Source organism: Dipodomys spectabilis, unplaced genomic scaffold (genome assembly GCF_019054845.1).
Source record: "Dipodomys spectabilis isolate Male_0828 unplaced genomic scaffold, ASM1905484v1 ptg000009l, whole genome shotgun sequence".
Lineage (NCBI taxonomy): Eukaryota > Metazoa > Chordata > Mammalia > Rodentia > Heteromyidae > Dipodomys > Dipodomys spectabilis.
In genome coordinates, this window is record NW_024870686.1 from 10,671,913 (window position 1) to 10,690,153 (window position 18,241).

Here is an 18,241-nt window from a genome sequence, read left to right on the forward strand (position 1 = left end):
ACCTTCAGCTGAAGAGCTGAGGCTCAGCTCCCAGGCTCAGAGTTCAAGCCCTACGATGGACAAAAAGACATGGTCTATTTTAGGTTTTGTTTTATTTGGACCATTTCAGAAAAATTTCATAACTTTCAGGAAACAAATTTATGTTAACAAAGAAAAATGCAGAGCGAAGTGTATGTTAGAAGTGGTATGGTAAAGGGATCAGAGGACATCTGGAGAGAGAGAGATACTGGGGAAAAAATGGGGATGGTTTATGTGTGAGAGTGAGAAAGATAGAAGCAGAGGCAGAAGCAGGAGGAGGAGGAGGAGAGAGGAGGAGAAGGGAGAAAGCAAACAAGCAAGTAAAGAACAGAAGAAAGAAAAGGTAGGAAGTAAGGAAGGAAGGAAGAAGAGGAAAGGAGGAAGAAGGGAAGGTGAGAAAATGATGGGGAAGATAGGGAGAGAAGAAAGGAGAGAGGGAGAAAGAAGGAAGGAATTCAGGAAGAGATAGGGAAGAAAGGAAAAAGGGAGAAAAGAAAGAAAAAGGGAAGAGAGGAAGGAAGGATGAGAGGAAAGGAGGGGGAGGTACAAAAGAGGAGTAGGATGTCAGGAAGTTAGAGGTTCTAAGAAGAACTACAAAGAAAGTTACAAAAGGAAATTGATATCTTTAAAACTACATATCACTCAGAATTCCATTCCTTTGTGTAGTTCTTCTTCACTTTAAATATGTCACAAATTCCTGTATGTCCATAATTAGCTTTGGTTACCAGTCATTAACACATGCTCCACTGTAACTTTTCTGAAAGATCTGGGCAGCCTCCTTTGCTTCCGCCACCCACTCCCCATCACCAATGGCAGCAGAAGGTAGAATTTGCTCCAGTGATGTGCCTTCAAACTTCCCTATGCCTAAACATAACCTGAGTGCATGTAGGAAGTTCAAAGGGTACCTTTCCATCCTTCCTAATGCTTTTCCAGCCATTCATCTTCCTCTTCTCATTCATCCTTTTTCTACCATGCTTTATTCAGTCTTACAGAGAACAAACATGTTATATTTATTACAGTGCAACCCCTCCATTGGGAACATTTTATAGAATATGAGAGTGCAATCATTTCCAACAATGGGGAATCGAAAAGCTGTAAGACTTAACAAGTTTTAAATTCCTACAAAATTGTAACATGTGTTGAATGTGGTTTTAAGCTATGCAGTGAAATTCATAGTGCTTTTAACAAAATAAAATTTAAAATTACTTGTTTGGAATTGTCCTTATGCTCTAATAAAATGCACCTTTTTCTTAAATAATGGGAAAAGTCAGAAGTTCATTGAGATTATTTCAAAGATATATTTGACTTAATTCTACTGTATCATTAATAGGCACTAAAATGGCTTCAGTGTTAAGCACATTTACAAAATTATGTCAAAATACGAATTTGAAAAGAAATAAATTACAGCCATTGAGCTATTAACAATAGTCCATGCACTAGAGTACATTCCATATTTCTACAACAGTTAGGACAGTAAGTTGAAGCACTGAGCTTGGCTGGTTTTCTACAATCAAATATTTTAAAAAAAAGATCTTTCAAACACATCATTAAAAATTAACATGTTAAAAATCAGTGCGGATTCCAATCTATGGCATCCAATCAAAGTAATTCAATTCTTCCATGTAAGAACAAATGTGATTTTTCTCTCTTTCTTATTTATTATTTCCATTATAACCTCAGGTGCTATCTATGCCGGCCTGGGGACTTTTTAAAATCTTCTTTATATGTTTCATATTTCAGACCTGAATTTTATCTTACACTCAATTGCTTGGAAAAGTTCCCAATCAGTAAGTTCCTTCTAAGTTTTTTAAATGACTATGGCTATTACTCAAGAAGCAAGTCTATTAATGATGCCCCTTAGATCCATCCCCTCCATGAAGTGGGTTGCCATTTTTTCCTCTAATATTCTCTGATTTTGTTGACTTATTCATCCATGAGAAACTCTGGAGTCACAGTGCATTTTTCCTAATTAATTATAATTTATGTACAGTATTACAGTATAATATCCGGTTAAATTAGAATTCTCCTGCTTTCAGATGCTCTTAGTTCTCTTTCAGGAAAGGATCTGTTGTCTCTACTGTGAAAACTAGTAGCTTTTTGACTTATCTCCCATTTGCTTGCTTGGCTCTCAAATTCTCACTGCATGAAACTATCAGAAAGATCTCATCACTCATGAGCAGGAGCTGTTGGATTGGAGTTCATTCTTTGACACCAAGGTTAGGTCGTTTTATTTAAAAAGATGCTTGTTCCATATGCATAAATCTCACTTCATTAATGTGTATCACATATGCTGTTTGTTCTAACCTCTATCATCCTGGGTTACATGCTCTTCAATGTAGATATGGAAATTATGACTCTATAGGATTATATATCATAGTTTATTTATAACTCATTATTTTCTCACTTTATATACTTTGCTTTCTTTGAATCTCTTTGAGAATTTATTTTTTTTTGTTTTCAGCATTGTTTATAACTATGATGTTATATAAAATTTGAATCTTTTCTCTTTAGCATCTTGGCTATGACAAAATAGTTCAGCAATATAGCTTCCTTCTCCTTTCAATTTACAGATTAGATTTTTTGTGATGTTTATCTTTAGGATACTTAAGTATTGCGTACCAATATGTACATTACCTGATTTATGCATTTTCAATTGTATCTTTGAAGCTTTTTTGAATAAACCTATAAATTTCACAGTGTCTCATTTTTCTTCTTTCCTCTCAAATCTATTCTATAAAAGAAATTGTAATTTGAAAGTTGTCAAGGTTTATAACTTCCACACATTTTTGTATCCGTAATTTGCAAGCTATTTTTCTTTTATCCTGTTTAATTATATCTAATACTCACTGTTAGTTTTTGTTTATTATGAACTAGAATTTATCACCCTGATTTCATCAAAGACAATAAGCGTTATTTGTTTTTTATATCTTCAGAGAATGATTCTTTTAAAGCATTTAGTTTGCTTTGTCCTGAACACATGGGCTTACATAAAGTTTTTTTTTAAGCTTTGGAACATTTAATTGTTTCTCTATAAAATGAAATAATATTTTCTCCCTTATATAATATATAGAATACATGAATTTCACCTCTCTACTCAAGTATTTTTCCATACAAGATTTATGAGGCTATATTTCTATTTCAATTACATTCCTTTAATCTCGCCAAGAATATGTTTGGTGCATTCATCCTATAGATTTAAGTTTTCCTTTTTACTTCCTTGGTAGTGTTCAATGATTTTTGCAATCTAGTCTACTATTATTCACTTTAATCAGAAATTTCAAAAAAGTGTGTTCTCGATTGCTATTTTGTTCATTCGGCCTCTTCATTTCTCTCCCATTTCTTCTACCACCTGTCTTCGAAAGTGAAATCTTTTGGATCTGCCATTCATTATTTTGTTATTATTCTTATCTGTGTTTTCTTATGACATCTTAATCAAGATTACTTTCTGAATTATCGCTGATGATTGATTTCTAGAGCAGGATTTTCAGTGAAATTATTACCACACACATTTTTCAGGATTCATATGATCTCTAATTTTTACTGTCCTTCCTGCTAGCTTTCCAGAAGCTCTAATACTAATTTAGCATTAGAGTTTTTAAAGAGATAGTAAAAATCAAAGCTGTATTGCATCACCTAATTCCAAAGCATGTTGGAGAAATTCATGATGGCATGGGTATACAGGAAACCTAAGTGGAAACACAAGTCAAGGATGACCACTGAGACGAAAAGAATGGAGCTTTCAGAAGAAATAATCCTGTTAACACCATAGTCATAGACTTTCAGCCTCCAGAATAATGGGAAATAAAATTCCTGTTGGTTTAATTCTCTCTGGGTACAAAATAACTATAGAAAACTAACACATGTGCTTCTCAAATGTGCTATCTTTAAGAAGAGGTATTCCTTAGAGTTTCTGAATTCTAGGGATCATCTCTCTAGGTCTCTCCACCCCAATATAACCTTCACCATATCTGGACACTTTCCCTCATGTAATGTATTAGGAGAGAGCAGTGACACGTGTCCCATGTTTTTTGTTGTTTTTTTTTTCACACAAGAGAGATTTGAAGTCTCTTTTACAATATGATTTTCAAATGACCAAAAGATCAAGAGCATTTTATTTGCTTTTTAAAATTAAAAGGACAGGATAAATTTTCAGGATTAAAACAAAGTTGTGTTTTTGCTAAAGAAACTAAGTTTTTATTTTTTAATTTTAATTTTATTGTCAAGGTGATATACATAGGGCTTACAGTTACATAAGTAAGGCAGTGAGTACATTTCTTGTTGAACGTGTTGCACCTTCCTTCATTTTTCTCCCATTTTCCCACCCCTCCCAACCCCCACAAGTTGTTTAGATCATTTCTAACACACTGTCTTGTGAGTATCACTGTCGCGTTGGTTCACCCTTTGTCCTTTGTCTCACCTTTGTTTGGTTCAGATAAACGTATATACAATACCCAGGACACCAAAATCAAATACAGTGACAACAGGGGATAAACCATAGGGGGAACGAAAAAAACAAAAGTAAAAAGAAATCAGGTAATACATTAAAAACAACAATAAAGTAAAACTTCTGTGTCCATGTCTTGTAGTTCATTTCACTTGGCATCATCTCTTATTTTTATTTTTTTTTGTAGGTCATGGGGCTTGAACTCTGAGCCTGGGTACTGTCCCTCAGCTCTTCAGGTCAAGGCTGGCGCTCTACCACTTGAGCTACAAAGCCACTTCTGGTTTTCTGGTGGTTTATTGGAGATAAGAGTTTCATGGACTTTCTTGCCCAGGCTGGTTTTGAACCATGATTCTCAGATGTCAGCCTCCTGAGTAGCTAGGATTACAGGCATGAGGCACCGGTGCCTGGCTGGCATCATCGTATATGGTCATATGTACATAGCTATTGAGCTGTTCTGTTTATCTGCTAAGATTATCCCATAGCATCCTGAATGCAGCCAATCTCATCTGATCTCAGAACCTAAAGGAACTAATTTTAATTATTTCAATAATTACATGTTGGTTAGTAAGTGTGTGTTTGTGTGTGTATGTGTGTGTGATATAGATTAATTAGAGAAAGAGGGAGAGGAAAAGGATAGAGAGAGAGAAAGCAGAAGAAAAAGAGAAAATATAATTTCCATGACCCTGAATTACAGAAATTCTGATACCCTGGGTCGTACGACATAGACTCTGTAAATGTTCAATGCAGATTCATTGCAGGTTGACTGGGGAGAAAGAATTAAGTTTTGATAGTTATTTGTCTACAATTTGCATCTATTATTTCTGAGAAGACCTTTGATTCTTTGAGGTTCTTTCCTTTGAACCTACTTATCAAGTCAATATGGCCTGAAGAACCATTACAGGGCTCTAATTGAATAAAGCAACTATTCTTTCATTATAGCTCAGTTGACTTTTTGTCATTTCTGGAAATGACCTTACTGTGAAAGGCTGACTTAGAGATCATTCATGTACAAGAGCTTCTTTTGGATAGTACTTAATGCTCTAGTTTTTTTTTCCCCTAAACTGAAGTTCAAAGCACTTGATTTTGCAGAAAGTTTTTACTTTATTCATTGGGTTCATTGCTGTTCTGTTTATTCCTGTTCTGTTCAGAACACAAATGTGCTTTATCTATAGCTTATAAACTCATACTCATGTTCAAATGATATATAAACCACTAAAAGTCTATATGGAACTTAACACAAACAAAATAGTGCCATATAGATTCACAAACCTCCAGATTAAATTGCAACTATATCATGAACGCAAACAGACTATAGGTTATAAATTTCTTACCATTTTCTGTCTTTCTCTGGTCAATTATAGATCTTATTTCCCGTTTTGTTACCAAAGCTATATCAATTGTTAAGCATTAAAATCTACTGGAGAATAGTTTGCATGTAACTGAGTATCTCTCTTTAGAAATAAATACCTCTCAGTTTTACAAATATTCAAAATAACATTTTTAGTTATTGCAAGTAAAGGAAACTATGGGACACGTGTTTGTTTGGGCCTGGCTTACTTCACTTAATACAGATGCTGGAGGGGATGTGGACAGAAAGGAACCTTACTGCATTGTTGGTGGGAATGTAAACTTGTTCAACCACTTTGGAAAGTAGTATGGAGGGTCCTCAAAAGACTCCACATAGAGCTCCCCTATGACCCAGCAATCCCACTTTCGGGCATTTACCCAAATGACCACAAACAAGACCACACTAAAGCTACCAGCACAACTATGTTTATTGCAGCATTATTTACTATAGCTAATATATGGAACCAACCCAGATGCCCCACAGTAGATGAATGGATCAAGAAAATGTGGTAGGGGCTGGAAAGATGTCTCAGTGGTAGAGCTTGCCTTGCATGCCTGAGGCCCTGAGTTCGATTCTCAGCAGCACATAAACAAAATGAAAAGAGCCAGAAGTGGCTCTATGGCTCAAGTGCTAGAGCGCTAGCCTTGAGCTGAAGAGCTGAGGGACAGCGCTCAGGCCCAGAGTTCAGGCCCCATGACCGGACCCCCCCAAAAAATAAAAGAAACTCAGTCCAGTTTAAACCCAGTCCCAGTAGGAAGGTCTGAGTCTCGTTAAAAAATAAAAAAAAGAAAAGAAAATGTGGTATATATACACAATGGAATTCTATGCCTCCATCAGAAAGAATGACATTGCCCCATTTGTTAGGAAATGGAAAGTCTTGGAAAAAATTATATTAAGTGAAGTAAGCCAAGCCCAAAGAAACATAGGTCCCATGGTTTCCCTTATTTGCAATAGTTAGTATATGTATGAGTCAAGCAGAAAAGTTCAGATAAGGTGATGTTAGGAAAATGAACCTTAAGATATGTATTTAAATGTTTTTTTTCTTTCATGCATTTGTTTCTAATGCATTTATATGATTATTTCTTTGTTGCTTTGTATGTCCCTCCCCCACAGTATAACCCCTGCTTTCACTGTACTTGATGTCAGTAAATTTGTGGAGGGGAAGGGGAAAAACAAGTCGTTTAAATAAGGATACAGGTGGACCCGTTGCAACAATGAGAAGTACAAGTTGTCATGTCGAAAACGAACTTTACAACTTAGGTGGGTAGGTGTGGGGAGGATTGGGTGTGGAGTGGGGGAAGCTTGGAAGCGATGGGAAGGAGAAACAAAGGAGGAGGCTACAATGCTTGATAAGAAATGTACTCATTATCTTGCCTATGTAATTGTAAGCCCTCTGTACAGTTTTTCACAATAAAAAAAACAAATATTCAAACTAACATTTTTCTCATTAAAATATCATAGGTAGAGGCTGGGATGGTGACTCAGTGGTAGAGCGCTTGCATCGCATTCATGAGGCGCTGGGTTCGATTCCTCAGCACCACATAAGCAAAAAGAAAAAAGCTGGAAGTGGCACTGTGGCTCAAGTGGTAGAGCGCTAGCCTTGAGCTGAAGAGCTGAGGGACAGCACCCAGGCCCAGAGTTCAGGCCCCACGACCGGACCAAAAAAAAAAAAAAAGAAAACTATCATAGGTACGCCAGGTGCCAGTGGGTCATGCCTAGAATTCTAGCTAGTCAGGAGGCTGAGATCTGAGGATTGTGGTTCAAAACCAGCATGGGCAGGAACATCCATGAAAATCTTATCTCCAATAAACCACTCAGAAAACAGGAAGTGGTGCTGTGGCTCAAGTGGTAGAGCTCTAACCTTAAGCTGAAGAGCTAAGGGACAGCGCCCAGACCAGAGTTCAAACCCCATTACGCCCCCCCCCCCCTCAAAATATATATATATAGCACTTAAAAACATTTCTGGTTCTAGGCTGGCTATTGCATAGATTACAGTTATTTTCAGTAGTGATTTCACTAGTGGATTTTTTCAAGTTAAATTGTTTTTTATGTTTCCTGATCCTGTCTTTAAAGATTGTTAAGTTTCATGCTTTGTAGTGACTAGCTTACAAAATATAAACAAAAAAATCAGTGAAATAATCAAAAATATTCTCATCATCTTGAGCGCACAGTGAAAATATCTACCATATGTTTTGAAAATTTTCCAGGAATTGATGGCCTGGCATCTCTAAATGATCAGCTCTGTTGTCATTACTAAGAGATTCTAGTAGGCACAATGTAGTTTATGCTTCTTAGATCAATAATACTAGCCACTATTCTATATTCTTCATAAATTTCATATTGGCCTTGTATTGATAAGTCTATATTTTAAAGTTGAACTTTTAAATTAAGTACAGATGACACTCACTTATTAATTACTTTTGTCTCCTATGGATTGTTTAACAATTCCAAACTATTGATTGCATATAATTTTTACTCATATTTGCAAAATAATCATATGATTAGAAATTAGTCTAATGGAAATATTAGACTTTCCAAAGAAATCTATGACCTTTATGTCTAATATAATAATACATTTTGATTATTGATTTCCGTTGTGATGTCAGTTTCACTTACAAGCCACATGAATGTGTGATTGGCATTTGTATGATAAAAATTAACTCTCTTTAGAAGAACCACATCAAATGCATGCCCTCTTTTTCTAGCTCATTAGCAATGGTTAGTGTAGTTCACTGATAATAATTATGATTATATGCTCAATCTGCTAAAAACCAAATGAGTAATTTGATACATAGACATATTAATTTTTATCATCAAATAACCCAGATCTATGTAATCAATTTTCCTAGTTTCAATGAAAAAAATCAGGCCTTCAAAGGCTAGGTAAATGAGAAACCATAGACAGCTAAGGTAATGCAGAGCCAGTTGTTGACCTGTGTTTTTTAACTTCCAGATCTAAACTCTGACTATGATAATTTAACCTTCACATCATGACACCCTTTTACTTCTTATTTGGACTCTTTCATTCTTCATAGTGCCTAAGGGTTAATGAGTAGCAAAGGTGAAGATGTAAACAATGAGACATATCTTGTAAACCTATGACTACGAATAAATTTATCTTACAAAACAAAAATAGAAAACCTTGTTTCAGTTTCCAACTAAATAGAAATTACTTCTTCAAGAACATGATCTCTTTCTACACTCACTCAGAAAATTTAATCTGATATCTTGGTCCTGGCAAAAGAGTAAAACCAGACACATGGAACTTACATAAAATTTCAATCCAGGACATGCATATTACTTTATGCCTCAGTGATATTCTGGACAACAATTTTGGCCCCCCCATTTTTTTCTCTTTTCTTGGCACATCTGCCCAAGGATATTAATGGCGCTTCTGACAAAAAACTGATCTATTGTTTCCAAAGTATCATGTGATTTCTCATGTAATTTACAGTGACTGTAAATCCCCCATTCTTTTCTGTGTGTTTCTGTGATTATCTTTTCCAACTGGCCGTGCCTACTCTCCCTGGTTATCATGTGGGTTTTAGTGTTCCATTTACTTGCTTTTCTGGAATGAAATTGCATTTTTTGCTAATAACGAACATGCATTGCTTAATATGTTTAAGTCTGTTCCTAGAGGAAGCTGATTTTGTGAAATATAACCAATTTCCACAGATATTGAATAATGAAAATTAAATTTAATAAGCACTTGTGGGGGGGAAAAGACAGGAAAAAGAATAGTAATTTTAAAATGCACATTATCATGAGTAAGATGCTAAAATCCTAGAGGAAATTGAAAATGTTGGAGCAATGTCATATTTTTCCCTTATCTATCTATGCTCAGAACTTAGGAAAATATTTCAAACCCATCCCACAATATGCTGAAGTTGCCAAACATGCATATAATTTTAGGCATGTAAAAGACTATCCACTGAAATGGATTCTAAGTAAATTCAACACCATTGGAACACACCTAGATATCTTAATACATGTATCATAGAGTTTAATCATAGCAATCATGACTCAGTCTTCCATGTACAACCCAATAATCCAAAGGTTTCTTCTTAACTTATCCTTTTATCCTAAGCTTTATTTCCCTAAAAGATATGTGGACTGTGACTGTTTTCAAATATAAAAATAGTCCACAACTCACTGAAATAAATGATTTTGTCTCTATTTTTTCTTCCTAGAGTAACCTTGACCCATTTTTCATCCAGATAGAACATTAGGCAGATAGAAAAGAATTTCAACTATGTTCAAGAATTTCAGAATGTTTTACATTGTGTCTGTTATGAGGCTGAAGTTATCATTTTTATAGACTGAGGCCAAGGTTTGGTAAAATGGAAATGATTAATCAACCCATCATTAGAAGACAATATGATATAGAGGACATGGGATTTGGACTGACGTGGGATTTGTTTTATTTTGTGCTAAACATTTTGCTATGACTGAGAAATAGTGTGGTATTCATTTTATATGAATTCGTTTTATATAACTAACCTCATGAAGAAAAGAGGTTTATTTACTACATAGGTCAAGGGCATGGACTAGACTGGTAAAATCCTCTGGGCAGATGAGAACAGTATGGGAAGATTACACAAGTAAGACAGGGGAAGCTAAAGAGTACAGGAGTAGCCAGGCCTCTTCAATAATTATCACTAAAAATACCTTTGAAGACTCTCCAAGGTCAGCATCTTCAACCACATAATGACCACTCCTAATCCCTGCTATTTCCTGAAGATCAAGCTTCTCTTTCTCTTTCTCCCTGTCCCCCTTTCTCTCTGCCTCTTCTTTCTTGCTTCCCTCCCTTTCTCTCCCCTTCCCTCCCTCTTTTCCCTTCTCTTTTTCTCCCTTTCTCCCTCCCTCTTGAAGAATTTAACAATGGACATTGCTCACGGATGCTTGTACCCTCTATGGCCTTTACTTACCTAGGGCAAGTCTTGCCCTTATAGTTAATCTTCTTTGGAAATGCCCACTCTGGTTTCTTTTCTACTCTCCCAGGCACATCTCATTCCCATCAAGTCATTAAATGGGATTCATTATCAAAAACACCTTCTACATATTCTAAGATAGATCTCTGATTTGGGTATTTTTCTTCTGTCTTTTCTGGAGACTGACCACACACTAAATTTTTTTTATCACACCATGAATGTTTTTACAAAGAATCCAGATGGAAAATTTACCCCAATCAAACTGGTATTAAAGACTAAGAATTTTCTCTTTTTTCTTTTTCTTTTTTTTTTGTCCTGGGTCTTGAACTCAGGACCTGGGCTTTATCCCTGAGCTGCTTCTGCTCAAAGCTGGTACTCTACCACTTAAGCCATAGCACTACATCTTGCCTCTTCCGAGTAATTTATTGGAGCTGAAAGTCTCACGGATTTTTCCTTCCCTGTCTGGCTTAGAATCAGAATCCTCAGATCTCAGTCTCCCAAGTAGCTAGGATTCAGGAGTAAGCCACCAGTGCCCAGCTAAGACTGAAAATTTAAACACATGTAACTATGAACTGGACTAAAAACGACTCAGAGACTTGGCTCTATCACTTTTTGCATGTCTGATCTAGAGTGAATCCTTTAACCTATGTGGGCTACAGTTTCACAATTATAGTACATGTCACAAAGAGTGTCACCAAAACTGGGGTCATAAACATAATTGCTTACATCAGTGGCATGTACACAGTAAGCACTCAAAAAATCTTAGCTATTATTGTGGGTCATATTTCATCAATATAGCTGTCAAAATGTAGAAATATGATTTTAATTTATGGAGAAAGTTACTGCCTAGTGAGTTCATACTGTGTTTTATAGAAATAGTAATGAAAAAAGCAGAGAGCAATAAAATATGCAATGTTAGACAAAATGGGGTTCACACAGATTGTATCCAAGAATGCAGTTGTCACACCATCTAAACTCAAAATCTGGTTTAAGCAATATGGTAAGCCATGGCTGAAGCCTCAGGTATTGACTTCTTTAAAATTAGTCAACATATTTTTTATGCTGACTTTTCCATTACAGTATATATATATATATATATATATATATATACATATATATATGTATATATATATATATATATGAATCTATTTTTCAGAGAAAACATTGTATGGATTTTACAGTTTTCCAATAAACATCATAATATTCTTTAAAAAAGGAATGCAATCACAATTTGAATTTATTCATGTACTGAACCAAAGGCTACTAGAAACACAGTATGAAAAGAAAGTAGCATATGTTTTGCTCGAACCATATTACCTGGTCTTTACAATTAATACCTTGACTGTATTTCCCAAGAAATTTCACACATTTTTATAGATGAGCATTATGTCAATATATGGTAATACCGCTGGGTATGGGAACTCAGAATGTTAGAGAAAAATGTAAGTGCAGTTCAAGGAGGCCTCTATGGGTCAGGACACAAGGAGTAGTAAATTCAAACCAAAGTCTGCATGTCAAAAGCATAATTTAAACATAAGCATATCCTGAGAGAAAGAAATATACTCTCGTTTTGATAATTAAATGGAAGATTAAGAGCTAGAGAATTTACTCTGAAAGGGCTCCAGCAGGCAGGAGGTAGGAAGATAAAGCCAAGGGTTGATATGAAACAAACAGATGGCTAATGCTATGTGGGTCAGTACAAGGCCTGGTTTGGGGCTACTCTCATCAACATTTCTTCTTTACCTTTTGTGTCTTCATGCCAAACAGGTGCAAGAAAATCAGAATAGTGAAAGGTTGCATAGTTAATTTAGGAGGCTAGAAAATTAAAATAGCAAATTTCCAGGGGGAAATGTTAAGTAGCCAAAATAAAATCTGGACATCTTTCTTCATTGACAGTGATAACTGACCTAAATTCTTATTTGAATAATTAAGACCGGTTACTTGGCGTCCCTTTGACTGACAGTTGCTTAGATATTTATCACTGAAAATAGTCATTTATCTACTTACATATTTTAAGGGTTTTAGTTTATTTTCAAAAACTTTGTCAAATCGATAGAACAGTCATTTTTTTCTTAAATAGACCTCTCTAGATGTATGGAGGATGGGCATGTACTGTCAACAAACATTCCATGAATTCTGCTAACCCTGTACACTTGCGGAGATAAATGAAAGACCCTCTTAAACCTTAAGAACAACAACAACAAAAAGATGTTTATTCAATACATGTTACATTCACCATATGGTTAGAATGTCTCAGCATTCTGTAAGACAATTATTAAACACCATAGAAAGATGTCATAGTTTCAATATGCATGTTTCAAGTTTTCTTTCTATACAGAACATATTCGAAAATCAATGCCATGATTTGTCACGAGTTAGTCAACATCATAAACTAGAGTCATCAAGGTGGCAATCTTTGTCTAAAAGACAGGTATAACTTACCACGTATCCATATAGAAGCCAGATAGAGTTAAAACTCAAACCCTTTATTCTAAATAAATATCTGATACAATACTCAAGTACCTATTTAAAGTCTGAGACCCATTTATATGAAACTGCTCCAGACATTGTAGCAAAGATTTACCACAATTACTTTGATATACATCATTGTTGTTTACAATCATTATAACCATTATTGTTTATAAAAACAACTATATAAAGAATAGCAGAATAACATCAGTGAAAAATAAAATCATTGAACATAAGCAATGTAAAGCTTAATGACTGTAACCTGGAACAAGCTTTGAAAGTTCTCTAATCTTTCATTTAGGCATCTATCTCAGTGAGGTGATACAGACTTTCTCTGAGTCTTAACGTGCTCTAACCTCCCATTGGCTCTCTTTAAATGAATATGATCAATTCTTAAAACCCTGAAATATGGGTTACAGATAAGTTATTGTACTCCAATTTTCAGTGATTACATGTAAATGTTCATATTTGCTGCTGCTCAACTATTTTGAAATGCTTACTTTGTGTTTGCAATAATTTGGAAGTGGAAAGGAATTTAACAAAATACAGCTAGCTTGCGTACTAAATCAGGAAAGTGATGGGAGAAAAAAAATCTCATTTACATATATTGAATGAATATTCATTGCTTTGTATGAGGAAAAAGAAAATAAATTCTTACAACGTTTTTTGCTATATTAACATCTGGATGCTTAAAATGTAAAAGAAACCTGCCAATTACAAAAACTCCTTGGTGATCTTCTTAATATGACTTAAACTCTATACTTAAAAAGAATGGGAAAATCATATTTAAAATATTTCCTTTAAATATTCTAAGACCATATGTTAGTATGTCTCTATTACATATGGATTAAGGTTCTAAAATCCATCTCCATAGAAAGAATTGAGATAATTATCAGATGTATTATCAGGGCATTTCACGAATGAGAAATCTTTCAAATATTTAAAGAATACTCAGTTAAAGCTATTTTATAGTATTGCTAATGAGAAAACAGACATATTGGCTTTCAAATGCAGCTGGGATCTCCAGAATACTACTCAGAAATTTTTGATTTTTCATCAGTCCAATGAAACACCTACATACTTTCAGTATTACATTCACAAGAGGACCTTTTGAATTAGTTTGCAAGTGAATTGGCTATTATCTCAGAAAAAAAAAGTTTAACTGGCTTGTTCTTAGCCTTAGCAATAATTTAAAATGTATCAATAATATTTTTTTGTGAATTGAAAAAGATAATACTAGGTTTTCATGGACATATAAAAATGTCTGTATAGATCTTAAGAAGCTCTTTTTTATTTCTATGTGTGCTTATTGTTTGGGGGAGCATGAGGGGAAGCACAGAAGCAATGGGAGTAAGGATGAACAAATTCAGTAGTGATACTTACTAGACATGTTGAAAATGAACTATACAAACTGTGAGGGAGGTGGGTCGGGAGGGAAAAACTGTGAGAAAGCAAAAGAAGAGGTGACATCGGTCAAAAAGAAATATACCCATTATCTGACTTATATAACTGTAGCCCCTCTGTACATCACCTTTACAATAACCGATTTTTAAAAAATGAATGCCTCTGACAGAAGAAATGAAGTCCACATGTGTGTTTGTTAATTGCTCCATCAACTTCTCTGAATCATTCCCATTTCTCAACAGGAATCCAAGTCAGATTTCCCTAATCAAAGCAGTACTATATATAAAGTTACAATTATTCTTTCATATTCTGTCCATTAAAGTTGCCTAGCTCACTTTTAACATACATAGAATTACAGCATCTGTGAGTAGCATAATCAACACATTGTTTTAAAAAGAGTTAAAGGATTTATTTTCCATTTATGTCAGTAGGAATAAGACTCATTCAGGTCAAAACATGTATCTATAGTAGGAACTGAGATGAATGCTTTCTCATTTTTTAATTTGGTGTAAGTAGCAGGTTGCTATGCAATTCATCAAGGAATGTTAGCACATTCGCATAAGTTATTGTGCCTCAGAGTGAGAAGTTTTGTGTTATGTTATTTTGCCCTCAAGGTTAATTGATTTGTGATGAGTTCATGTATAAGTTATACAACTGAGATAACAATGCCAACACTACACAATAATCTGCCCATTAAACAAAGTGTGTGTATACATATGCTCAAAAATTGTATAGAATGTCAAAACATCACTTATTATTTCTGCATGCCCGGTCCTTTCATGAACACTTGGGATGCCGCAGTATAAAATGGCAGAAACCACTCCTCAAGGATTATGAGTGAGAAATTAAAAAAACAATGAAAAACCAAAGAGATGAAAAGAGAGATCTCAATAAAGTCCGAAGTCTGAAATTGAACAGGACAGGAGAAAGGAAGGTCAAAGGAGTGCCCTTGGGACTAGATAGTCTCTGAGAAGACCTTTGAAGTAGAAATTGGACAGCAAAAATCCTGATTTAGATGACACTGAAGCATTCCAAATACTGGAAAGAAAATGGTCTCCAGCTCCTGGAGTAAGACATGAGCTAAAGCATCCCATTTACACCCAGCCTACCAGAGAGCTCTAGTCTTTGAAGTCATGAAAATGTGTGATAGTCCTTTTTAAAATGTATTTCAAGACAATATATTGTTAATTGTATGACAATATCTACACTATTCATTTCAGTTGTATAGCTTTTTTGCCTCATAACAGTTTTCCACATCCATACTTTCTTTGTCCTGATAGATTATTTCTCCATTATTTGAATACGCTGGAATTAAGACTTTTTTCCTTTGAAAGATCATGAAACTAGATCCCAAAATATCATGAGCACTTTCTTTTTGGTGGGCATATAAATATATTCTCTTCACTATCCCCCAATTCTTTCTGGTTACCAAATATGTATTTTATTGGATCCAAAGCCCTAGTCCCATTAAGTCCCTCTGACTTCTTTTGAACATTCACCTGATGAAAGAATTTAGAAAGCAAAGCAGAATAATTGAAGCCATAGCTCACACTTTCAACACTTGATGACACATGCATTTATCAATATTTATCTATGTTAAATATGATTTTTTTTCTTAGAACAAATAGCTTATTGTGTGATTTACACCAAATCTTCTTACATGAAATAGATCATTTCTATTTCTGGTTAATAAAATTCTTCAATTTGTTATTATGAATTTTATTACAAAAAGATTTTATATATGTGGGTGTGATTCAAGAAGGAATGGTCAAAAATGTATAGTATATTAAATAAAAGTGTTTTTGGATTAACTTACAGATATATGATAGATTTTGAGAAGCATTTTTTGGTTGAGTGGCATGATCTGTATACTCCTAGATTCATGGTATTATTACCTCTCAATAATTCCAGCGTAAGAAATGTTGGCAGTAAAGGGAAAGTGTATCACAGAGAGTGAAATGTGCATAATAGAGCACAGTGAAGAATCGATGATGGACAAAAGTACTAAGTCTTAACACAAAAGTCAGTGGAAACAATCTGCTTATTCTGCTTTTTATTACACTTTTTGGTTAGCCCTTTATCATTTTTCTCATTTTCAAAATATCAGTAACTCATTACATGGTAGTTTTAAAAGTGAAAGTAACTTAGTAATATATAAAAGCTGTTATGAAATAATGTCAGAATTTATTATTCCAGAAACAGTTCAAATGCCGTCATATCTATATACAATCCCTAAATTGTAGTTGCAGGATTGTAGATGACATTATTTTTCTCCTATCCATAGGTCAGTGTAGACATGCTCATAAATTTTCCAGCCATCATTCAATCTATCCCTTATAATAACAGTTACCTCATTTCTAAAATTCCATTTGTCTAACTTAAAGCCTTGGAACATGATAATTATTTAACTTATAAGAATAAGTGTACTCATTATTTTAAACACATATTGCTAATAAGTACTTTTTTCTTTAGTTCTGGGTATCAGAGTCAAGGTATTGTACATCCTAAGCAAGAACTCTATTAACTGAGTTATAGCCCCTGTCCTGGTCCCTCCTTAAAACAAATATGCTCTCCATCAAAATGATATAATGCATAAATCAATCATAACATCATGGGAAGATCAGAAGAGATTGAAATTGAAATATCAAGTATCATGTCAGATATGTGGTTAGATATTAGATATATGCCATTGAGCATATTGTAGCATCTTATAATTTGCTTTGTCTTTACATACATAGATAAGTGTCATTTCCAAGCCTTAACTTACCTTCTTCTTATACTCATCATGGGGGCATCATAAGATAATGCACTTATAAGTCTCTTATATGCTGAAAGTGCTATATACATATAAGCTATTGTTACTTATGAAATCTTCCTTTTGGATAAAACAAAAATTATATACCACATTGTTAATGTAATGACTCCAGAAATAAATGACTTTCTACCAAATTTCTAAACAGTAACTTTTCTCCAGTAGAGGCTGTGATCAAAGAGCTCCATAAATTAGGGCAATTACAAAAAATTAATATACATGACTCACACACACCTAAGTATTAATGACCACGTTCAACCGAATAAATGTGCACTAGTTCCTGGAAGAAATATTTGTTTATACCTAAACTGAGTGCATAGACCTAAACTGAGTACAGTTTTTGCTTAATTATCGGGAAAATTAAAAAAAAATCTCAGCAATTGTAGCTTGTTTCCTTGCTTCAGTAAATTTTCATGTAGCAATTTGATATTTAGGACTAAAAATGACTTCAGGTCTCATTATACTCTAAGTTTTATAAATTATATAGCTGATTGTATCATAAAATTAAACAGCTAAATTAGAAAAGTATTTTAAAGTTTGACAATAAATGCAATTAATCTTTGTTGGAGTTATACTTCTGAGCAGGGCAAAGAAGTATCTTCAAAACTCGAATTTGTGCTAGGGCCAATGACTCATACTGTAATCTCAGCTGAGACTTTCCAATTAACCGAAAGAAAGAAAGAAAGAAAGAAAGAAAGGAAGGAAGGAAGGAAGGAAGGAAGGAAGGAAGGAAGAAAGAAAGAAAGAAAGAAAGAAAGAAAGAAAGAAAGAAAGAAAGAAAGAAAGAAAGAAAGAAGGAAGGAAGGAAAGAAAGA